Source organism: Cardiocondyla obscurior, linkage group LG01 (genome assembly GCF_019399895.1).
Source record: "Cardiocondyla obscurior isolate alpha-2009 linkage group LG01, Cobs3.1, whole genome shotgun sequence".
Lineage (NCBI taxonomy): Eukaryota > Metazoa > Arthropoda > Insecta > Hymenoptera > Formicidae > Cardiocondyla > Cardiocondyla obscurior.
Genome location: NC_091864.1, coordinates 4,744,158 through 4,769,219, shown reverse-complemented (window position 1 = coordinate 4,769,219; position 25,062 = coordinate 4,744,158). Strand labels below are relative to the sequence as shown.

The following is a 25,062-nucleotide window of genomic DNA, read 5'->3' as shown; positions in this document are numbered from 1 at the left end:
ATGTCGGCGACGCCGCGTTTTTCCTGAATGAATTCCGTCCCGTTTATTTTGCTTATTCGATCCCACCGACGAAAACACGTCTATCCGTCTTTAGTCGGTCGGCCTTAGGTAGGTGGCGGAGGAAGAGATATTTTGGCTCCGTACATATCCCGTCTGCTGGAGGCTGTTTACGTCTCTCGCGAGACTCGCGACTCACCCGTCGAGCTCGATCGCGAATGAATCTGTCGTCACTTCCGACGGGATATTTTGATCCATCTTTCTGTTCAGTGGCGCGCGAAGGCAGTCGCGCGTCAAGTTTTTATAATACAATACATTGAACAACCTCCGTGGAACATGGTAATTAGTTGAGCCATAATGAATTCGGTTCATTGTCCCTCTCCTGAAACGGCGATCGGCGATCGTTAGTGACATCGTGCCTCGCGGATACAAAAGAATTTTCCGCACGATCACCGTCGTTGGACTTACGTCACCGCGCGGTTATACGACCTCGGAAGAGCCATCCAAGTCGCTTTTTTGTCCCTTATCGTTTCGCAATAATTCTTTTCCGCGTCGTGGATTGCGAGGTTCCAAAATCACGGCCCGCATTCCTCTCGTGAATTTATAACTCGTCTTTTTCCACCAGCTATATACAAACGCGAGAACTATTTTTTTTTTTCTTTTTTTCACGATGACACAGTACAAAAAGATATTTAAACAACAAAATATGGAATATGTTCTGTCACGGCTTATGTTTCAATGTATTTAACAATTTTATGCCACACGTGTCGCTTCGCGTGATTTTTCTATAACATAAAAAATAAAAAATTTTTACTTTCTATTATCATTTAAGTGACTCTTTTTCTAACGACGGCACACAGAATACGCGAGACCGGTACAGAAAATTTTACTGCATTAAGAATATCGGAATTAATGCGTTCTTAATTAATACGTCCATTAATGATCGCCTTAAATTCGCAGCGCGCGGAAGTTTTACTGGCGTCGTCAAATTGCTGCTTTGGATGTTCGTGCAGAGTTTCAAAGCCACTTCGTATCTTGCAGAGGTAAAAGCGACCGGGGGGCTGCGATCGGGCTCTTAATGGCCATAATAATCCGATGTTTTGAATCGCTCTTGTCATTAGTTTGAGCAACTCTTTCGGTTTTCTCGTGCTTTGGCAAAGTTCCAGAGCTATAGGGAGAGAAAACGAGGTAAAAAAAAAAAAGATAGATCCATTTGTCGGGCCTCTCTCCGCGCAACGAATTTTATTACAGATGCGAAAGATTTTTGGCTTGCTTTCGTCGTAATTGCTTAGAAATTAATTACTACAAATAATTCATTACTCGTAGTAATTAATTGTTACAAAGAGTCCGTTCCTTCTCGTTGTCCACACAATGAATTACCTAACAAATTACCTCGAATTAAATTTTATTACAATTTTATCATGCACCCGCCGTAATTAAAACTGTATAACTTCGTTTAATTCCGTATTCCTAGCGCTAAACAGTTTCCGAATGCGCGTATTCTGGCGCGAACAAATATCGACCTGGTCTCCTCTTTTCAAAAGGATGAACGTGAAAGTGGCGTATAAAAAAAAAAAATAAAATAAAAAAAAAGGAATCGTTTATTTCCCACCAACGATATTGAATTCCGCGGCACGATGCACACTCGAGAGTTTATCCGCGTAAACGTCCGTTTTTTGCTCGTACATACATATACCTGTAACTTCGCACGAGCCGCCGCAGGCGTGAATGCTTTATTTCGCCGAGTCGATCAATCTATCCCCCATTAACCTCTATTAACCATTTAGCTTCTAGAAAATCAAAGAATTTGCAAACAAAACCGACCGTAAAATGCTAGAAAACAAAAGAAACACTTCTTTTTTTTACATCTATAACATAATAAAATGTCAATTCTTTTTTAACAAGTATCTAGCTTTAGATAGAAAATGAAAAAACAATTTTGTCATATGAAAGTAATACGAGAATAAAAGGGTCAGGGAGTGTACAAACAATCGTTGGGGATACGTAATAAAGACGTCCATCCTTGGCCCGTTTCCGGCGAAGCGGGGCATGTCAGAAAGCTCACCCTGTTTTCGGCGCTTCGCGAACTTTTTGGCCGTGCAATTCGCGCGTTCCCTCGAGCTACCGCGAGACAAACAGCATTAACTTCTCTCGCGACGCTCTCGAATAAAGTTACACAGATTTGTCACGGGACAAAAAGCGAGCACGTTCCGCCCCCGTGACCGGGGGGTTGGGCTCCTAGGTTTCTTATTCGGATTTCCTAGACGCCTGAAAAGTGGCTTCCTTCGGGCCCTTTATGTTTTCCTCTCTCGCGTTTCGCCGACTTCCCGTCGCGGCTTCCGCTTCTTCCCGCATATAGGAAGTTCCAAAAAATCTACATAGCTTGAGCCAGAAAGTATTTTCTCAAGCATTTTGAAAGGGCTCTTTCTTTCCGTTCGAATCGAAACTGAGATCCATTTACGTTTCAGAGTAACGAATAAAAAAAAGTGAAACTTTTCCGATTCCTGCGACGGAATACGCGAGCGTCCCGTCGTTGCTTTAAGATATTTGTCGCGCGAAGACGATACTTTCGAGGAAAGAAGCATACTAGATTTCGATAACAATGTGAATCTTCTTAAAGGAGATTGCACAATCGTCTCTCGCGTACACAAGCGCCAAGTATTTTGCGAGAATTTCTTGAAAAATATTTTTAAAATAATGATAACTTGTTTATCCTCAGTTCTGAAAAAGAGAAAATGGTGCACGACGCTTTCAACGATTCCCAATCATCGAATATTTGTTTTGTCAGGAACGTAGAAAATATCGCAAATAAGAATCTGACACTTGAGAGCATCGCGTTGTGTCATTCCAGTGTTATTGTATAGTTTTTTAATCGCAAAAGGCAAAAATTCTGTAAATATCGTCTATATTATATGCCTATATTATTTACAGTCCTTTCAGCTATAGACGTCGGAAGTCAAGAATTTCCTAAATAACGTCCAGACGCTTGAAAGTAATTCTGGAGGAGCTTGGATGCTTTTGGTGCAGCTAACAAGAGGATTCTTGCGGGCTCGAGAGATCGCAAGTGAAACGGCATACCCAAAGGGGGTAAAAGTAATTTTGGGGTATGATTCGATGTAAGTAAATACCATCCTTCCCGGTCGGGCATAGAATTCCGAAGGCATTGGGAATCTTCTAGGTACTCGCGCTATCGCCATCGTCTTGTCTATTCGCGAAGGAGCGCCGGCGGCTGTTTCAATGCCACGGGAATGAAATTGCAACGAGGAGATTGCGAGGAGAAAGAGAACGAGAGTATACGGAAGAAGAAAAGAGGAAGGCGGAGTATGCACGAGGGCATATCATCGTTCTAACGTAAGAAAAGAAGATATATCGAATTCGGCATGTAAATTATTCGCGGGCGCGTTTTCGGAGTGTGCTTTTTTCGCGGACGTTGAAGAGCCCGTGACGCAAAATCGCGAAAAATCCGAGGATCCATACTGAATAACGTTTCATCTTTTTTTTTCCCGTGCTAAATTAACGGTAATTATCAAGGCCGTAACTCGCGATCGTTTCTTTTTCCTGGGGTTTCTTCGCGGTTTTCTTTCATTAGCGAAATCCAACCGACAACTCTTTCGAGAGAGACAGCGAGCGCACACGGCTTTCGACCCGCGCCGTGTATCTCAGCCGGGGTTACTTCGAGTCTTCGCCATTAGTACGCAAGTAAAGGCTATTTTCAACGACGAACTCGTAACCCGATACACGAGCGGCGGGGGCTGCGGCGCCTCCACTAAGGGAAAGGCTCCCTCGTCTTTCCTCTGCCCCCGGCAAACGAAGGAAACGACGTTCTCTTTAATTATTCTCCGCCATGTGCCGCATGCTAAAATCATTAAATTGCTCCGGCGATAGATACGAGGGTGTATCAAGTGTCGAGTGGCTCCTTGACAAAAATTCGAAGTAAATTTTCCCTGAAAATAATAAATTCGATCGGACGTCATTCTCCTCGCAATTTATTCGGCCCCGGTCTAGGCAGGTTAATTAATAAGTTTTGGATTAAAATTCCGATAACGTCGAAACTAATGCGCGAGATAAGATTTTACTCGGCAGATGAATTATTCAACAGGGGTCCAGGAAGACTGTGTATTTGAATATTTATTTTTGCTTTCCTTTTTTCATCGGAATTAAAATATTGCTTGAAATTTATAAAAAATAATATTGCGATTTCAGTATAATTTACAACGAAATTATAACCGTAAATGTAAAAAAATATATCTTTTCTATTCTTTGCTGTAAAAAAAAAATTAAATTATTTGATTCAATTTTAGATTGAATAATGCTTCGTTTATTAAACTTCGGGATTTTATTTCTATATCGTTCGAGTGAACTTTGGCAATTTCGATTAATTTACGGACGCAAGGTCAGAAAGAGAGGCGAATTTTCTTGTTCGCTCCTCTTCTTACATTTTCAATAGTCATCTTCGTCATGACGCCGACGCCGAAGACGAAGACGAAGACGCAGACGAAGACACAGACGACGACGACGACGACGACGACGCCCAAAAATAGGGACGGTATTAACGTAGACTCGTTTCGCACGACTCACCGGATCGCGTCGACTTCGCGGATGTGCAACGTCTTCGGCTGCCAGTAATTTTAGACGCCAGAGAGTCGGCCGTCGCGACCAAGCTGTTCGTCTCGGAAAGTCGCCCGGTAGAAGTGACACCGTAAGTTTATATCGTATACGCGCGAGATATGCGGCCCGAGGGCCCCGTTAAACTTCTATCCGGGAAAAATGGATTCCAAATTCGGCAGAGATCTGTCGTTGACAGACGTATCAAAGCAGCTAACGCCGTGAGAAAAGTTGGACGTTCAATCCGCGCAAGGATCCACGAGCGTCGGGCAGCGAAGCAAGATGTGTTGTAACGTGTCGGCAAGCTAGGTGATAAATTTTCTAATCCTCGTATTAATGTGATGATAAGATCTCTTCTAAAATTCATCTCCAAAAATTAAAAAAAAAAAAAAAAACCTCACGCTCGAAGTTTATTAACTGTCAAGTGATACAAGTTTATTTTAGTATTATTAGCAAAGGCTGGGAGAACAATTCTCGAGATCGACGTTTTACGTAAGAACACGTTGGAGCGCGCTGAGTTTGCAGTTCCTCAAGTGGAACGACGAAAAAATTTTAAAATAAGAATTATCTTTACGTTTCCCCGTCATTTTCTCGCGTCGCGAAAATTGGACTCGCGCCACTCGGCAGCCGAGAATTCGTAACGTTGCTGGGAAATGCTGTTTGCTGGGATGTATTTCGGTATCCCATCATTAACGGCATTCTTGGCCGAGTTGCAACGATGTACGTGACGTGTGGTGATATAGCGACGATAGATTACAAATAGCGGGATCGAGTTCGCCCCGATAACGTAACGCTCATTCATGAGAGCCATTCGACTTCGGCGTAACGTTCTGGCAAAGTTCGCGGAGGTCCAAACGCGAGAGATTCCTCGGCTGTACGACGCGAGTGGCGAGCGATTACAAAGTAGTCGCGTGGTCGATCGGTGACATAAACGATGACGATGTAAAGTATGAAATTGATATTAATCGTTGCGCTGCGCGTGATACTAAAATCGCGAAAACCCTGGCTGCTCGCCAGCGGCCATTATCGTTTCGCATATCTTTCTATAAATAATGCCGCGAAACGCGTGATCCTGTAATTCAGCTTTCGCGCATTTGCGATACACTGTATTTATCATCGTTGTTAATGGCGTACACGAGCGAATTCGCCATTAACCCGCGAGAGTAAACCGCATTCTGAATACGTCGTCGACGTCGATCGTTGCCGATAACGAGCGCGTTAACGATCGACGGCGCGACACCTCGGAAATTAACGTCGACAGCGGTCCAACTTTGTTTTCGCGCGAAGGGATTATTTACTAGAATTAAGACGTTTGCCTGGTCGCCAATCGCAGCTGCCAAACGTCTCACCCTCGAAATATCGTGACACGTTCCGTCGGATTTATAATCTCGTCGATGAGAGTAATTAGTGATGACGAGGTAAGAAATTACGTCAACGCAGCTGTAGACGTAACGAAGAAATCGAGCGTGACAGCGTTATTAAAGACAATGAAAAAAATTTTTAAACATTTCTAAATACGAGATGTATGTTTCTTAAATAGATGAGAGAAAAAAAAATCTACATTTTAAAACTTTGTAAAACTCAAATTTTTATCGCTTACAACTTTTTACGTCACGTCTTCGATTTACGTGAGGTAAGTAGAAATATTAAATTACGCGCAACGTTTCAACGGGAAATTTATAAAACTAATCGCCCCTTTTCGCAGGAATTTTTAATTTTAAATTAGTTACAAAGGGAAACTCCTTGACAATCTTTTATAAAAATTGTTAACTTTATCAGAGACTTTGCAGGATGAATGAGAAATCTTACGGAGCTAATGCCATGTCGTGCAACAAAGCTTCCGTTTGAAATGTCCTTTGGTTTGTGCCTGCCAAGAGATACGAGAGATCACATGCGCGCCTTTGTACGGCAGAAGCAGAAGAAAGCGGAGAGAAACACAAAGATGAAGAAGATGAAGGGTAAAACGAGAAGAAGATGGAGAAGAAAGAGAAGGAGGAGAAAAAGAGGAATGAAACGAAGATGCCTGGGTAAGTTATCACTCGAGTCTGGACCAGGAATAGTCGCACCATGTGGTGGCAGCCGTGGGACTGACTATTTTCGGATAAAGACAAATTTGGCGCGGCGAGGCGCTACGCGAGGGAGCCGAGTCGTCGCACGGTAGCCGTCTCGAGTGTAAGCTTACATCTGCACACGACGACGACGAGGGGGGTGTCGGCTTCTCGTCACTCGAGAGGAAAGGCCAATGGGATCTGTGCATCCATTTTTAGAGGGCTCGTTCCGAAGAGAACGCGCTAGAGGCTTTTGGCAGCATTCAGTCCGATGCGGTCACCCGGGTGGGCAGGATTCGAGGCTTCGAGGAAGGGCCTTCTTAACGACCAGTCGCCAAGCAATAATTTCCCTGTCAGAAAGAATCGGCCGTCGAACTGAGAAAGATCTTCCGGGTGCGAGGGAGGTATGGCTCTTCCAGCGCGCTCGGTACTCCTTCCTCGTTGGAGTGCGTTTTGTAGAATTCTTCGAGATCCGGGGAATCCGATGAATTATGTAACAGCGGTGCATTCGCGGAACGAGAGTGTCGTATTCGGTTGGAGGGAAAGAAAAAAGATTTTTACTTCGAGGGTAAACTGTAACTCGACCCAGACTTGCCTTCAGTACCGGGCGACCGTTCCGTGCTTCCTTACTTCCCATAGTGAATGTGACGTATGGAATGTAAAGAAGTATGGAGCTGCGTCTTGGTGAGTCATCGCGAGATCTTCATCGTGGGATTTCCGGAGTTATCGTCGACGAGAACGGAGACCCGTGATAATCGAGAGAGCGAAGATAAGGACCGAAAGGATGGCGAACGAGATAACAGTGCCGCGTGAAAGAGTAGAAAACGATGCGAAAATAAAATTTGCGGATTCTTCTGCGCTACGGAGTCTGGGCACGGCAGCATCCAGAAATAGATTGCTTTCGCGTAACCAACGCCGATATGGCTCGGGCATCACTCGACGTACATATGGTTCTCCGCCTCTATTTATGGCTTTGCCGTTACCATGTGGTCACCACTTTTATTACCCTCTCGCGAGCTCTCCGTCATTCTTAGCGCGATGACAGAGAGCTCGTCGTCTCTTCTTACTTTTTTTTTGTATCGCTCGAGTAGCGAATACCTTGTCCTTGCAATATTAATAATATATTAATTTCCGGTTAACTCCGTCACAGAATTTACATTTTTCTTTTTTTATTTTCAGTCCTTCGGTTTGATTGCAGCGACGACAGAGAGAAAGAAACTGAGGTGAGACGCGGAAGAAAATGAGCAAGCGGGCGAGGAAGAGAACGCAGACTAAACCCTGTTTTTGAGCCCAAAATAGAACCCACGCATAACCGCGGCCATGTTTCCAGAAATAAGTTCTCCGGTTACAAAGTCTATTTCCGGTGTGTGGGCCACCAACCGGTGCCCGGTTGCACTGCCGATCGGTGACATATTCGGCTGCAGGTGCATCCTCGCGCACCGCACACGAATATCATACGCGGTATCTGGATTTGGTGAAAAAAAGATTCAGTGTCGGGCGTAACACGATGGTGACATCAGTGACCGCGGTGCGACAGATTATGGTTCACGTAACGAGCGTATTTCGATCATCAGACAAGCGCACTTGATTACGTGAATGTACAAGTTACAATTTGCCTTTCAACTTAGGGGCCGACTCATCGTAGATTTTCATTTTACATATATATCAAAAAAATAAGAAATACGATTAATTATTTATAAAGAATTTTACTTTGCGAAAGCAATTTTTTTATTATTAAAAAGACTATCGCTGTCAAATGTTATATTCAAAATTGTTTCAGTAAGTAAATAATTTAATTGCTATTGTATCTCATTAAGTTCTCAAAAATATTTTATATCTGTAATATAACTTTAACTGTAATATAACTGTAATATAACTTTGTATTTTTTTTTCTTTTTTTTTTTTAAAGAAAAGATTGAATTTTTAATAATTTTCTTACGACAGCGTTATCGATTATACGCATATATAATCATACATAACATTCGGTCTCGCGAATTTTGGCAAACAATCCCGCAATTTGACTCGGGGTTCACTGGGTAGTACATTACGTTTGCATAGGTGCGCACGAATTTATCGACAGTGAAATAGATTTGCGCTTCTCGTGGCAGTAATGCTGTTGATTAAGCCGAATGAATTACGTTGATATTATTGCCGTGAAATAATAATATTACTCGCGGTATTATCGGCTAATGCCGCCATTTGCATTAACGTCGGCACCTGCTAATTGGCATCGCCCGTCGCATTTTGTCTATTTGCCGTACGTGTTACATGGGCCGCCTGATTATGCTAATCACCGCCGAATAATAACACGCCGTTTAAACAAATCCACCTAATTTGCCTCTTAAGAAAAAAATATTCTCCCACGTCCGCAGAGAAGTAATTCCTAATTTAAAGTCAATTAAAAGGGGAAAAGGCATTTGTACTGCTTGTAGATGTCAAAGGATTAGAAGGACTCGTTTACTTTTATAATCATTATCGATCGTGCACCCCGGTGGTCCCGGAGACGTTATCGAGCTGCCAAGAACCGCGGACGTTGAGAAAGAAATTTAAAGAGTGGATCATGCGGTAATCACGGATGGCTTTTAAATGCAACCTTGGCACGTTTTTAGGGAATCGATAGCGCAGCGTGGCAGAGATGAATCGGTGGTCAAAAGTTCTGAGAGAAGGGACCCATTGGATACGTACCCGAGTAGTGGCGGCTACGAGGGTCGAATGACAGAATCGCGCGGCGTATTGGCTGCTCGGTACGACCGTCACGTTCACCACGACAATTTATGACGATTGGAATAGCGGCCGTTACGCGTCCGCGCGATGCGGTCGGACTGTAAGAAGACTCCGGTGTACGACACCTTATCAAACTGGTTTAATTAGCGGCTAGGAGGAGAGGGCGAAGAAACTTGCAACGTCCTCGTTCTCTTTGATGTTAATCTCTCAAGTTATACCGCGAAGAAGTAACACGAGGAAAATATTGCGTATCACTTTGAAAATACCATTCGCTCTCTTCACGATTTTTTATAATTATGTTATCATAAAAAAAAAAATCTGATCCTAGAGAAGAAAAAATTGTGCCAAATTTTTATTTATTCGATTCAGAGTTGAAAAAATCGCGGGGATAATAGACGCCGATTAAAATATTCTATTTACCGTATAAAAAGTGTAATTATTTGTTTATATAGAAGTTTAATAATGAAATATAATCTCTTGAATGACCGTAGGTTTGAGTATGCAGCTTCGTTAGGGCCACGTTTAGTCGGGTTTCCGAGAGAACATTACCTTACCCCCATGAGAATGTCTCGTAACAGGCGGTATTTAGGGACACAACGAGAAAGGACATGGGTAGGTGGACGCCGTTGAGATTGTACTAATTAAGTCCCACCTCCCATTAATTGCCGGCGTTCCTGTCTTGTCAGTGGCCGCCGTCCGTCGTTGCGGCTGCGAACCCTGGTAGTTAACCGAATTTCGATATCGACATGTTTCATTCCATGAGCAATCTCCTTGTCTCTCTCTTTCTCTCTCTCTTTTTCGCCCTCTTGTCCTTTATTCGAAATCAGTTACAGAAGCCTCTAAGCTAAACGTACGTTTAAATTAAAATATACATAAAAATTTTTATCACGATTTTTACTTTAATAATTTTAATAATATTTTAATAAAGAATAAAAATATTTGTAAGATTATCAACGTCAGTTTCTATTTCGCAGATAAATTTAATTTTCCCAAAAATTGGTTTCTTTTTCGAGGTGAGCGATTACATAAACGTTAGCGTTCCGCTGAGACATCACAGGCTGACCTAATGTCGGATCGCCTTTGCGAATTTCGGGGCTGTCCCCGAGGCGGAAGAAACTTTCCTGTGGGAAAAATTGCCTGCACCGCGTTCGTTTATCAAAGTCAACGGACGGACGATCTCCAGATTGAGTCACGGAACACATTTTCTCGACGAGACTGTCTTGCGTCCGGATAAAACCGGCCCGTTGCGACATCGCGATGGTAAAACTCGGCATGCACGTCGCGGGTGCATCTACAGTTTTGCTTTTCTCTCTCCACCCTCCTTTTTTGCGTCCGTCCAATTTTCGTCGTTTTCAATGGAGGCTCTCGATACCCGCTCGATAAATCCATTTAGACGAGAGAATATATCCACGCGCTTGCCAGTTTCTGCACGTAAGCGAAACGTCAGCTTTCCTAGTTTCTTGGAGCCGAGCCGCCGTCTAACTCTCAAGTTTACTTCCCCGGCCCTCTTCTTTCCAGCGATCCCTCGATTCTTCGATATATCTTGCCATCTCAAGACGCGGCCGGAAAGACGTTCTGATTACTCGTTAAAGGAACCGTAGTTTCGCATATTTTCAAAATATTAAACTGTAATAAATTAATTTCACAAACAAACGTAAAAGAAAAAAAAATTCCTTTCAAAGTTATATTTTAAATATTAATGCATTTGATATATATATATTATATAAATTTTTGTTTTTAATATTTTCTATCATCGTCTATGATGTCATTTTTACAATTACCATGCGATTTCAAACGGTAGCGATGTCATAATTAAATCGTTCTACAGAGCGTTCGATAAAATCGCGACGCGAGGACTGCAAACGGCTCACGAAACGACGCTTCGACACCGATTGAAACTCGGCCCTCCGGGTCGGAGGCGTTGAGTGCACTTCTCCGGGCATGACACGAATAACCGAGCGGCTCGAGATGCGCGCGTTTCAACTTTTAAAGTAAACGCGGCCCTTCCTCCACCGGCCGCCGACGTTTCGGCAGGACGATCACGCGCGGCCACCCATCCAACTTCGCCGGCTAATCAGAAAAATCCACACTCCGCCGAGCTTATTGAATTGTCTTGGCCCAGGCTCGGGGATCCAGCTCCCACCGTCTTCCACTTTGTCTCTCTCGCAAGAAATAGAAGGCGATCCCGTCTGTCTCTGATAATCGCCAGAATTCCGTCCACCTATCCTATATCACTTATTTTATCAATTAATTATATTATACTTCTTTGATTTATCGATGGAGTTACTGCTGTTTCTTTTGCGACGGGGCACTTTTCCCCGAGATTCAACGTCTATTATTACTGCACCCTCGATTTGTCCAACTTCTTTAAAAATAAATTCAATTTTCTGCGTATAATACTCTGCCAATATTTGTTCTACTTTAAATTAGTTGTCTACGCTGAGCAAAAGTTAATGACTGCAAATTACTGTTGTTATACCCATGAATGCGACGTTAAGTTTTTGATTTTCTTTCGTCCCTGCGAGGCTCGCTGGGTTATTCTAGGACAGCAATAAACACTTTCCGCCGAACTTATTACTACTGCCTATTTTCTTTCTCCGCAGTTTTTACTTCCCGTGGTAATATCTCACGCAAATGCCCTCCGAATGGCTGCCGATGAATTATAACGACGCATAAGGATCAATGACGGTGGCCTGTATGAATCTTACATTCCCATCTTCGCTCGCGGTCTTCGGCCGCGACCCATATTTTATCAGGATTGGCCTTCGTAATCGATGCGTCCGATAAGAAATAGCGGCGCAAATCGTTCTCCCTTACCTATTCCTTTTCCAGAACGAAAAGTGGGGGAGGTTTGTCGCGTGGTGCAATTTTCACAGCGACAGTTAATTCCATTTAAACGCACCTTATTTTATTACATTGCGGTTTATTTTCAGCGATGTAAACATATATTTACTTCCTACTGTCAATTTCAGTAATTTATCAAAGCTGATATTCATGTTCGAATTTAATGAAGGGAATAATTCTAAATTTTTACGCGAGTCTTATGAGATATCGTTTGTTGCAGTCGCTTCTCCGAGCTTAATATGGTGCGAAATTGGGGCGCGGAAAACCTCTCGAAATACCCAGCTGACAACGAGCACTTCGCATTAAATCCAGCATAATAGTATAATACTCTTCCGCCAGTACTTTGTGCGTAACGCAAGTTGGAGTCCTCGGATTTTTTACTAATATCGCGATAATGACTTGCCGCAACAGTAGTCCCGCTTAATTAAAGAACTTTTGTACATTCGCGCGCGCAATTAGTCCCTTTAACGGGCCGACGTAAACTAGCTATTTCGCGCGATGTTTCGCGATATTAAAGCACAACCTCGGCTAGCTCGGTAAAAGCTTTAATTTCCAGCCGAGAATTTAATTCGAAGCGCAGAAATTTCAACGTTTCGAAGATCTAAAAGCGTCCGCCTTTTCAAGATACATTTTCAACAACTTTTTTGCCAAGAGTTTAATGTGCAACTTACATGAGCAAGCTTTTTCCGCTACGTACGACTTAAATCCTTTTTAATTCAAATCCTTTAAATTCAAATAAGAGTAATGTAAAAGAAAAGAAAAGAGAAAAAAAAAGAAAAAGAAAAAAAAAATAAAAAAGAGAAAAAAAGGAAAGAGATTTCTTTCATTAACCAAGTAGGTAAATTACGCGAGGAAATAACTAAGTTTTCGTAAAATTATACTTATGCGAAAAATCGCATAACGTACCATACAATATGATAAGAACTGAGTTTATTTCCTTGGAAAATTATATTAAAAAGCAGTAAGATGAATATGCTTCGATATTTTAATTATAGAATGAAAAAGAAGGGTCAGCGAAGGAAAGAGAGAGAACATGGAAAAGCGCATACTTAATATTCTCATGTAGATGGCACGGGGAAAATTCATTCCAGTTTGTACTACCTCGATTCTCGACCGCCGTTAATAGAACACGACATAATGAGAAGAATTAAATTACGGTCCGTCAAATTTCTGGCCCTAGATACTTAATCCGTAAATTCACTCAATAATACGCTTCCGACCGCGTTGTTATCCAACGTAATAATCTTGTTTTTTCTCAACGGTATCGAAGATGATTTCATTTTGGCCGCGCTATTCTTTCGCGGGGCCGTTATTTTTCTCAACTGTTTCCGCGGTTGTGACATCAAATGTATGTTGCCGAGCGCAAGAGTCGCCAGGTCCGCAATCTGCATGATTCGCTTTATATTCTGTACTTTAATAACGAATCTTATCTCGTATCTTTTACCTTTAGTCGGAATTTTTATTCCTACCTTTGATATACGATTTTAATAAGAATGTAGAGCAGCTTATTATCCGGGATAATTTCGTCCGAGAGATGATGATTTAAACAACAGCTTGTAAGTTTAGTCGATTACATTAAAAATTATGACGCTTGGTTTACATGCTTTATCCATTACTTCTTCACAAACTTGAATATACGAACTTTGTAGCAACCAAATTTCTCTATCATCATTTATTATGAGATTGGAACGAAAATCGCGGAGTCTATTATCAAAATTACAATTTTAAAAAGTTGAATAATTAGCAGGTAGCAATTTGTATTAAATGTGCAACAAGATATAAATTTATACAAGCGAAATATATATTTGTAGAATCTCGGTTCAACGGCTCCTAGCTTAAGCAACATGATGAAATGCATTTCAGAAACGTAAGGAACGTTGCCGGGTATCAAGGCGCTTTGGCATCAAGCCATGCAATCCTCTTGAAATGTTATTACACGTTCGAGCTTTATCACGCATGCCTTCATAAAGATGGTTAAATGTAATTCGATAAACTGCTAAATTATTTTTTTTTTTTTAGTTACCAAATTATCAATCAAATATTTTTTGTGGAAAATTTTATTTTAAGCCGATATTAAAAAATGATAGTTTCAACGAAGGAAAGAAGAGAACATTGTTACCGGATGGCGTTTTAGCGATTTTCTTTTTGCTTCGAAACATCAAGTCGAGATGTTTTACAACGCGTTGCAGCAACGCGAGAATAATTATTTTGCACGAAGTTTCAGGTGTGCTAAAAAGCCGCGCGTCAACAGCCGCGGCCGATATTAATGGAATAAAGTTGGCGGCCACGTAACTCGAAGGCGCGAGGACGTAAGGCAACCGCGAAAAGATACACCGTGACACGTTGATTAATCGGAAAACAAGTTTCCGTCGACGCACCGTAAAAAAAGTAGAATCGCCGAGCGAACAAATTCAATTACGTCCTTACCATCCGATATTTCTCGTTTCTCTGACGAATTATCGTCGATTTGAATCATTGACGTTCGTTTCGTGAACTGGTTGCTTCACAGATTTAGTTCTGTTCACTTGTACCTTTAATCGATTTCGATATATATATATATATATAAAAGTTTCGGTGCAATATACCGATTTAATTTTGTTATATTTTTCTTCTTTCCTTCCCTCAGTAAAAATAGGCCAGCGGATTTACAGTGACCACGCGATGAAAGATCGTCTTTCTCGCCTCGGGCTAAGTCGTTGTTATCGGCCGTCGTGATCTTCGCGGAAAAACCGCGGGCGCGAATTAGAGATTTAATCTGGAAGATTAGTTTTTCTATCATACTTTGTCTCGCGCGGCAGTGAGCACGGAGAAGAAAGCCTTTTGGCTCGAGATTCCCGAAAGGTAGGCAATATGTGTGTCACGTGCCGCTCCGTGCAGCCTCCCTCGCGTCTCCAGCTACCCTCCACCGTTCGCCACCCTGTCTACGGCCCTTCCGGGAACTCACGGGTCACGTGCTGCGCGTCAGAGCCGCGGGGTGTAGAAGCCCGGGCTGGCTAGGGATGGGTCGTTCTTCGTGAACCGCATACCGAAAATCCAGCAGCAGCGACCCGATAAACACCCCGACACCCCGACGCGGCTTCGCGCAGTGAAACTCGAAAGATTTCCGGAATTTCTTAGCGACGACGATCACGGTGGATTTTTCACGGGCACCTATCCAAATTCGATCTTCCGCGAGATTCTTCGATTCTTTACGCGTCGGTCGGTCTGGGAAAACGCGTAGTTTTTTCTCTCGTTTTTTTTTTTTTTTTTAATGCGTGAGAAACATTTCTATCGTCTTTGATTTTAGATAAGTTCCGTTTTGGAAAAATTTCAAAAGTAATAATTATAAGTAGTGTAATTAAAATGCTATCGTAGTAACGAAAAATACGAAATGCCATAAATAAAAATATGATATTAAACATTTAGTCTTAACGCGTATAACGTAACCGTCCCTTCGGAAAGGACTTTTGACTGAACCATAATGGTGCATTTAGAGCATGGGCGGAAAGCCACGAAATGTCCCTTTCGTGTAATCGACAAGGAGAATGGAAGCAGGTCGACGAAAGAAGAAAGGAAGAGCTAAAAAAGAATAGAAGATGGGAGAAAGGTAAAGAGAGATTTCGAGGGAAAGCGAAGTTGGCGCGCGCACCCCTTCCGTCCTATTACCATAGCAATAGCGGCAAATCAAATTGAATAAAAATTTATGTATCAGAAGGGCAATAAAACGGAATAGATTTGGGGCAGAACGGGGCCGAATCCATCAGCCAGCCGGGATCCCCGATAAAGCGAGGATCGTCGTTTGGGTCCCGGGGACCGCGCGACCGGCGGAGGATTCTCTCCCGCACGTATCCGCCGATTGGAGCAGGAACGCCGTCGAATTGTTGCCGCGAAATTTATTCCACTTACACATCCGCGTGCGCAAACACGCGCGAAGGGCTTTACCGTTTTACCGCCACTGCCCCCGCCACCGCCGCCCTTTTCCTATCCGGGGCAGCGAAATCGGCTTTACGATATTACGCTGCCCGTGGAAGCCCGGGACATCCGGTTTATATGCCCGCTGCACCTTCTTCGTCCTGTATTCTACCGCGCTTCGCTCCGGATATGCCATCTTTCAACGCTTCTTCTTTCATTTTTTTTCCTTTTTTTTTTTTTTTTTTCCTTTATTCTCCCCCTTTTTTTTATGAAAACCACAATTTTCACGGAAGTTGGCGATATCGTAAAAGAAGACATCGTTTATTACAAACACCGCAAATGCTTTAACGCTTACATCTGCTAAATAAAACATCCACGAGAGAGAAGAAAGAAAACGCGAAGAATAAAAAAGATTTATGAAAAGAGACATACGTTGTGCACGCGCGCACTGTCAAGTACACTGGTAATACATTGCATATATTTTTAAATATATTTCTACATTGATAAAATCTACGTTAATAGAGAAAATCTTTTTTTAATACCGTTCTTCGTTGTATGAGCTTAGTCACTGTTTCTGTTAATTCGCTCTCCGTCAAGCCTCACACATTCGTTTCGCGCCGATCGGCAAGTGTTCCGCGAAATGACGTTTAGAGCGGTGTGCAATCGTTGATAATTTGCGCGTGCGGCTCTAATTAATGTCGACGTGTCTGATAGAACGAAATAACGATTACCGTCGCGTACCGCGAGAAATGACATTATCAATTTTCGGTCGCAAAATTATGCAAAGCAAATGTTGCCGGCCCGATAGATGCGCCATGCACGAGCCAATGCATTTTAAGCAGGCCAGAGAAGGGGAGGTCTCAAAGTAAACAACAAAGTGGCGGCCACGAGCGAACGGATCTCTCACAGTAATCGAATTATCTTTCGCACGTTTCACCACACCTTCACCGAATCGGGAAATTTATCACTCTCTTCCGAAAGCGCGCGATATTCACTGTCGATAAACAAATTCCGGCACAATATCGCTTAATGCGATATAAATTTCATCTTTCGATAAAACTTGTGAATAATAAAGAATTTTTAATCTTAAAAGTTACACCAGCTTCCTATTTTAAGTTTCTATTCGCGGTATTTTATTTATCTCTTATTGTTAGTTGCTTTTCAAAAATTATAATGTTCAGCACATTTCTAGACCGTAAAATTATCACGACGCAATATCCTTTTATATTAAGAACGCCACAGCTCTTCAAATCGATCCCCTTGCTATTTCTATCACGCAATTTTTACGGAAGTGCAAGAAATCGCGCTTTAGGTCCGTTTTTCTCTTGTCGTTCGCGAAATACCGACAAAATTGTTCCGCGAGAAAGAACGCGACGAGCGATTGACTACGAACGCGGAACGATTGCCTGCGAGCGTAGATAAACGACGACGATACGTTCGGTGTTCGCGCTCGATCGCGAAACACCCTCGAAAATATCCAATTTCACCTCGTCATCGGATGGCACGAATGCACACGTCGCGAATACACCGTGCAACGCGCGTGCCCTTCGCCGTTCTCTCGACCGCCAAGTACACTGCACCACGGTACCTTGCAGCTCGTTCTGCGAGATTGAATCAAGCCCGCATGGCCGGGTTAAGGCACATGAGGTCTGAATGCATAATGTCGATGTAAATGAGAGCCAAAGGTAAGCTGTGCCCTCCGTTCCTCCCATGCGTAGACCTGGGTCTCAACCGCTTTTCCCTTTTTCCCTTCTTCCGGCCTTTTCCGCTTTTCCTTTTATTTTAATAGTTTTCTTTCTGCTCAGTTTCTCTCTCTCTCTCTTTCTTTCGCTCTTTTTCTCTTCGCTATCCCGCCGTCAGTGGCGTAATCTCGTTTGGTGGGGTGGTCTTGCACGGCGAAATATGATTACGACGATAGCGGTAACGACGTTACCGGAGCTGACGCAGCCGAAGCCAGACCATCTATCCCAGATGGGTCCCGGGGTACAGTTGATCCAGATGGATACACACGACGATACGTTTCTGCTCGCGATATGTCCGTCCGCCTATCGCCATTCGGTCCCACGCGGTAATTTAAAACCACTCTGATTGTTAGCGGTTTAGCTCGAGTTCGCGAGAGCGAGCTGACCGAAACGCGTTTCGCTAATCGGTTTTGATCGACTACAACTTCGCTGGAGTAATCAATTCTTATAACGCAAAGCGATAGTTTATTTTATTATAAAGCTCTACTCGTCAGAATTTTAATATTACGCAAAGCACCTACAGAATATTTGAACTTGAACTGTTTCATAATTTTCAACTTTTCCCTGCACGGATCTTTTTTCCGAATAAATTAGAATATATTAGAATAGAATAGATTTTGTCTCAAAAAAATTTTGTAAAACGTTTGTTTTATAAATGTAAAAGTCTTACAAATTCTATGAATTTATTAATATATCTAGGTACCGAGTGATGTCGTTAAAAAAATCGACTAATAAAGGGAAGATTTTAAAAAGCGTTCTCGATCTTCATGTCTTTATAAGAATCCATTTTCAGATAATTCCGTAAATGCACTGAGCGAGCTGCGAGTGCTTCGCGAGGTCGACAGGTCGCGGGTAATCTTTCTTCCTGAGAAAACGATCGACCAGGTGTACGCTTTGTCCCCGACCTCGGGGTCGTCCGATGATCGATAACGCGCAAACTTGATTCTCCAATGAAAACTTGCAGACTACTCCGCACTGGTGCTACACCAGCGGGCCCGCGTGTTCCGGATACAAGAACCAGCTGGCTCTCCCGCAGGGCTTGCCTACGCTCGAGGACGTCATCCGAGTGCTCGGCAAGCATCGAAACTCGGCACCGCAGAGCGTGAGAGGCTAAATCCTACGTAGAGCTGGCTTGGTTCGTGCCGGGCATTCGCAGCTAATGCGAAACCTCATGGGTATGGCTTAGACCTTTGCCAGGCAAGTCGGACGTGTTTTGAGAACCTTCAGAAGACGTCCCGGGCGCTCTCCGAGAGTAAAAACGTGATCGATATGGGGACATGAGACCGAGAAAGTCCGCGTGATTCTCTTTGACGTCAATAGTTTCGTAGCCGAAGCTTGACAAATCTTCCTGACGGGTCATGATGTTTTTCGAAATTGTTATCGCGCGAGAAAATACACGCGAGGAAGCGTCTGTTTTTTCCCTTCAGCTTTCCGATATCTAATTGTTTGGACAAACTGCGCTACGACTTCTCGGACGTTCCACGCCGGGGTGTAATCAATACGGAATTTCTTGCGCTGGAGCTCGGATCGTTTCGCGGATAATCGACACGGCGGAAGAATCTCCCTCGCTCTTTCAGCCGGGACAGAAATCTCAGCGCTTGAGCTTCGTCCTTTAATTCCCGCCGGAGCTGAATCCTACCGCCTTTAATTGTTTCCGCGCCAGTGTGCACCTCATAAAAACGAACTTGCGGATTCGGTGGAACTTGGCCCGTCGCCGTTCTCGCGTCGTGCGACAGAGATCGCAAGAAATTAATTACTGTTTTTCAACGCGACGGACTGAGCTGTGTCGCTCCTAGATTTCGGTCTTGTTAGCCATTTCGAGCGCCCATGGCGATGCGGTTGCACGTCGTGTTTCGCAAACGGTGGTGCGCGTCGCGTAAAATTAACATGCGGTAAGACAAAGAACGCCATTAAAATCTGCAGCATTTTTACAAATTTCGCGATTATGCAAAATTTCTATTACAGACATTTAAATCAATAAATATATTTTTTACTTATTATACAGTAATTCTCATGTTTTTCCAGAATTTCCTTTAGCTGGTAAATTTCTTTATTTAAATATGTTATCTATTTATATACGGAATATATTTTTCATTGAGAAAATATTGAATATCGCGGTCATGATATTAAAATAGCAAAAGAGAGGCCGTTCTGTATACGTTTAATCATCCATTTATATAAGCTTGTTAATTAATTAATTAATTAATTAATTCCACGCATACGCTGTTCACTGTAATTTCGGGCGAAAATGTGGTATTATAAGCGAGACATGACCTAATGTTCACTATGGTCTCGTCATATATGGCAGGCATCATCTCTGCTGTCGGCAGAGACACGATGTAGGCGTAAAGAGCATAGACAGGCTGGCAAACAGGCGGTGCTGAATTATGATCGAGCGTTTACGCCACAAATGTAGTTGATTTTGGGATGAATTGAAGTCGAGCGTTCTCCGGTAATGTTCCCCGCCCGAACATCGACCGCATTAATTTTTAATTATCTACTAAAAGAGAAGACCTTCGTACTGATGATCGAAATTATTTTAACAGTTAACTTTGTCAGTATGTTTTTACATTTTCAATTTTAAAATGTTAGAAATTGTTCTATTCCTTTATGATTAATTTTTTTTTCTTCTTTTTTCGTAAAAGTTTAAAACTTTTTCGTTCGCGGAACGGTATTTTTTCTCCTGCAAAAAAATTAATTTTTATCTCGAAACGTGTATAACCGCCGTTCAAAAATAAGCTGGACGTAGCTGAATCACGGAAATAAAATACAAATTAAAAGAGAGAGAGCAGCATTGATTAGCTAGGCAAACGCTCGAACGTGTCGCGGTCGGGCTTTTGGATATGTTTCAACGAGCGTTCGTGCATCGTTGATTCGCGAGACCGCTTCTGGAACGGCAGTTGCCGCTGCTGGATGAACGGTCGCCGTGTCTCTCGGTATCGTGCGTTATTGCCCGGCAACTCAATTGGATCGCTGATTTTAATGTGTCGCGCGGCGGGCCCACGGTCACATTCACGTTTACACGCATCAATAATGACGTAGCGCGTGCAAAATCAATTAAATCAATTAGCGGGGTTGAATCAAGGGGAGAAGAGATGACTCGAAACCGCCTGCTCGTTCGGTGTATGCTTACTTGTCTCCGCAACGCGTCGGCTATCGAGGATAATCGTTGCGCAGTTAAAATAGCTCCGAATCAATCGCACTAATTTCTATCTTTTCGTAGCAATTTTTTTCCGCTGCAAAAAGAAACCTGTACGATCCTCCCGACGGAAAGGATAATTAAATTATACGTTATCACTATGTTAATTACGCCAGCTCGTGCCAATTGCGATGGAATCCAGTGGACAATTCCGGAAATCGTCATTCAGATGATCGTCATTAACGTCGGTGGCACAGGGGGAATGACCGTCGCGTTTTGAGCACGTTACCACTCGGTTATCTTCTCGCTTGACTTAAGATTGATACTCGACGCGCACGTATCGGCGGGTGCTAGCAAAACTGCACGCTCACCTAAAGCGCATTAATTAAATGTCGCCCGGCGATATAACGCTGATCGATATCGAATCGTTGCACGGCGGGATGTGATCGCACGGGTACGCGGCCCTTCACTTTCCGTCCTGCTCTTGCGTTCCCTTCCTACTTGCGAAATCCCGCCGCAGTCAGGACGCAACCGCATTCGCACGCACCATTCGTCCTCGCGCATCGGAAGTTCGGAACTTCCGCATGTGTTGCAAATTAACGCGACCGTTCTTGCGAGCGGTGCATCGCGGGTGCGGTCGGCACGATCGATAGCTCCGGATAAACGAAGGCACCGGCTTTGTATGATAAAATTTATCCGCCATCTCGCATCTCGTGCTGGTGCGCGCACTCGTCGCAGTAAACATCGGTTTACGTATCGACATTCTCTACAAAAATTATATGTATGACTTTACAAAAAAAAAAAAAAAAAAGAAAGAAAAAAAAAAGAAATAAAATATTTGGATAATTTTTTTATACATTTAACACACGAAAAATAGAAATAAAAAGATTACGTATTAAATCAATAAAGTATTAAGAAAATCGTACGATAACTCAAAAGATTAACGGATGAACGAATTAACGGGTAAAATGCGGCTTTAGCCGATCGACAATCCAGTACCTCCCTGCGATTTGGGCATTTCGCGTCTCTGCTCGATTACGCATTTTGTTTCGCCGTGGAATCCGCGCGGGCATTAGTACACCCGACTTTCGGCGCGTTGTTTCGGAAAAAATCGGATCTGCCGATTAATTCGGTGCGCGCGAAAATGAATTATTGCATTATCACCGACGGAGAGAGTTGGCCGGTTGTTGAAAAACGAAAATGCGAGCTCGAAAATTCCGAGATAAAGCGCAACAATTTCCGACATTACTCTGATGTCATTCTAATATATTCTTTTTTCAGAATTCCTTCGCAGATTCGCGTCTGGCTGTATCGCCGAGATTCGAATGCATACTTGACTGTTGCGAAGCAGCGTCGTCCAAGCTCTGCATCATCTACTCTTTAAAAAGTCGCGTTGGGCTTCATGAATGATTCATGGCTGATAAATAACTGTCAAGCGGGACCTGAATCTACTTGTACTTTAATATCCGCGAAGTACCTGCTTTTCCAGAGAATGCTTCTGTACCCAGAACAGTTAGAAAATTATTGCGGAGAACGGATTTAAAACAACAGAACGTAACCCGACTAATTCTCGCCGACTGCTTTGGTTTCCGTGAATTTTTTATGTAACAAATTATCTAAATAATTAAATAAAAAAAGATTATTTTCTCTTTCTTAAAATAAAAATATATTATCATAAATATAAATCGATCGGAACAAAAATATCGTAGCTAAATTTTTTTACTTAGTACCTGAAAGTAGTTGAAATTCGAAAATCAAAATTACCTCGAAGGTGCTTTATAAAAGCAACGGAGAGCTAAACTTTAAACTTGTTCCGCGATTTTACGAACGACACGTGGTTCGCCAATTGGAAGCATTTGATACGATAGCCAATTGGTGCGACGAAGGGAAACGACGGGAAAACGTATTTATGCATTCCGTCGGCGTTTCCAGCGTATCGTGCTGGGGTGCGTACGAGCAAAAACAAATTCGCGAATAAATAACGTTATTTATGAGGTCACCGGATAGCGCGGTGGAAACGGGCGGAACGAATAGCTAGTAGTGGAAGCAAAATCGTTCAGTATTTGAATAACGTAAAGCAAATAGAAACGCATTTATGTGCACACATGTGAAGAACGTAAACTTAATATTTCTAAAAAATATATTTTATATATATATATATATATATATATATATATATATATATATATATATATTAATATATGTGTGTGGTGTGTGTGTACGTATATACATGTATATAAATTATCACTTTCAAAAGATATGACTTATTTGTCGATGTAGTAAAAAATAATAAAAGAGATAAATGTATTAGAAGACATTCAAAATCAGAGTTAAAGACTTGCAGTTTATAAGTTCTCCTGACAGTAGTTACGGTAAAAATCGGTCCGAGTTTGACCGTAAGGTGGAAAGTAGATTATGTGGTAATTAACGGTGCTCATAACATTACTCCCTCGCCTTCGTATTAAGTGTAATCTACACGACCGACCTGTTTTCGTTTACAGAGGTAAGAAAATAAAATCATGACCAGGTAGTTACAACTTAAATTGGTGCTCGCTCGCTGCCATTAGATCTTCATTCGCTTTGTTTACAAAAACGTACCTTTAAGCATTCCTACATTTTTTTTTTTTTATATATAGGTATGTGTAAGTTAATATCGTCATAACTACGTGACTGTATAAATTCGCCGTTGCGTATGGTGTGTCAAAACTGTAATCTGTATTTTTTTCCTAGTATAAACAAAAATATGAAAGACTAAATAAATTAGAAATTATAAGCCGTAGCAGCGTGAAATATAGATACCTACTCCGCGGAATACATCATCAAGTTTAGAGTTAATCTCAGGGGACAAAAGGGGGAAAGAAATTTAATGCCGATCCGTCTCTCGCGGTTGAGTCTTATCGCCAATAAATTATCGCGGATGGGATAAACGCTGCGTATAATACCGCACTGAAATTCTGTACGGCGCGCGATAACGGGGTAAACCGCCTCTGCACTTCCCGGTCAAACATTGGTCGGGATAATGTCGGTAAGAAATGTAAGGGAAAGGGCAGTGGAATGGCTTACGCGATCCGTTTTATTGCGGTTTAATTTATGCCTTGCCATCTGTGTGCACTTCTCCTCTTAGGCCGACGGCGGTTTCCACTTCTTTCTCTTCCTTTTTATTGCAACTTTAAATCAGAAAGGGCGATATTTTACGACGCGATGAAAGGTCCAAACACCTGGCGATAGGAGGCCGTTAATAAATCACGAGTCGCTAAGAATGCTGGATGTTTTAGCTTGTCTCGCAAATCCACGAAGAATCCGCGGATTCTCGCGCGAGCCGTGTATATAAATCCGTCCGCGATATTATTAAAATATACTTGGAATAAAATTTTTCAAGTCGGCACATAAGTGACGCACATGTAATTAATTTAATTTAATTTTTTTTTTTTACTTTTTCCAATTTTCATATTTTGTTTAAGCAATAATTTCAACAAATTGATCTGTAATTTCGTTGACGTTTAATTTTACACCACAAAGTTAATTAAATAAAATTATCATATCTTTATAATTTCTCGAATAGCTTTGTTGTACATGTAAAATATTAAACAAATTAATAATAATATAAATTTCATGCTTGAATAATTATACTAATAGTTCATTTATGTTATAGTAATAGATCTCTATAAAATATTATATTTATTTAATTCCTACGCTCTCTTTATTTTCATATATGCACCTGTATTATTGCGTTTATTTCATACACCTGACATAATTTTCACACAAACCTCCATTAACTTAATAGAAGATAATATGTTATTTGCCAATGTAATGCGAAGAGACAAAAGTCACGACTACGTTGAAATTGCGTTGACTCGTGACAAAAAGAAATTTAGTCTTGTGATTTTGTTAAATTAAATATTATAGTATATAATTTTAGTAAATAAAAAAGTTAGATTAAACGCCAACGCAAAATCGTCAAGCTTTCATTAAATGCTTTTTTTAGTTAATTAAAATTACAGAATTTTCTTGCTGTCCGAGTATAAAAGAAGAATTATAATATAAAATATATTCTCTAAATATATTTTTTTTA

The 25,062-nt window shown here is 41.9% G+C and overlaps 1 protein-coding gene and 1 pseudogene across 1 annotated transcript in view; one reads left to right on the top strand and one right to left on the bottom strand.

Moving 5' to 3' along the window:
* Positions 1-25,062, bottom strand: part of Mib1 (mind bomb 1) — a 324,433-nt gene that overhangs the window by 11,695 nt on the left and 287,676 nt on the right. The window lies entirely within an intron of this gene.
* LOC139108189 (uncharacterized) lies at positions 6,577-13,490 on the top strand (annotated as a pseudogene).